General features: G+C 39.9%; 1 protein-coding gene across 1 annotated transcript in view; it reads right to left on the bottom strand.

Annotated features, from left to right (window-relative positions):
- Nucleotides 1–769, bottom strand: part of LOC104984435 (melanoma-associated antigen B5-like) — a gene marked incomplete at both ends in the record, with an annotated part of 12,096 nt that overhangs the window by 3,802 nt on the left and 7,525 nt on the right. The window lies entirely within an intron of this gene.

The raw sequence follows: 769 nt of genomic DNA, 5'->3' as shown, positions 1-769 counted from the left end.
ATGTTTATATCTTTCCTTTTCTCCTTTGCTTTTCGTGTCTCTTCTTTTCACAGCTATTTGTAAGGCCTCCCCAGACAGCCATTTTGCTTGTTGCATTTAATCAGGTTAGTGACATTGTACAGGAGACAGGGATCAAGACATCCCCATGGAAAAGAAATGCAAAAAATGGTTAACCATAAGGAGCCATAAAAACCCATAGGAAAAACAGCCTGGGACTTGCTGATAGAATTCCCATCAGCCTTACCAGGTGAGTAAGGAAGATCACTTCTGGCAGGCACAGGAACTTTAGGATGTTTTGGGGACTTCAGGAAGAGAGGAATTCATCCAGATCTCTAGGTTTGACAACAAGTCTTTGCTGTGGCTTCCTAGACTCAAGAGGCTATTAAAATTTCCTTCTGGAGACTCCTTATCAACCGGTGCAACAAAGCAGATTTAGAAGCGCCTATTGGCAAATTGTTATTCTTACTGTACTTAGATAAATAATCAGGCCGAGTTTATTGAATTGAGACTTCCTTTGCAAACAAATTAGGTCTTAGTTTTCCTGTCTTCGGGAGAAATGAGGGACATGATGGAAAAAATTGGTTCAATAGAAAGTGTACTACACATGTGTGGGTATTAGGTTCTAGTAGTATTACATTCCCTTGAAGTTTTATTATTTACTTGCAAACTGGCTTGGATCCTCAATTTTTCTAGTGTCCACCCGTATCTAGCTGCAACTTTCTTATGAAAATTCCCAATTTCTCCCATCCTTTTGATGTGTCTGTGGGGA

Source organism: Bison bison, unplaced genomic scaffold (genome assembly GCF_000754665.1).
Source record: "Bison bison bison isolate TAMUID 2011002044 unplaced genomic scaffold, Bison_UMD1.0 scf7180017864027, whole genome shotgun sequence".
In the NCBI taxonomy this organism is placed as follows: domain Eukaryota; kingdom Metazoa; phylum Chordata; class Mammalia; order Artiodactyla; family Bovidae; genus Bison; species Bison bison.
Note: the sequence above shows the minus strand (reverse complement) of the source record. Positions and strands in the feature narration are given on the sequence as shown.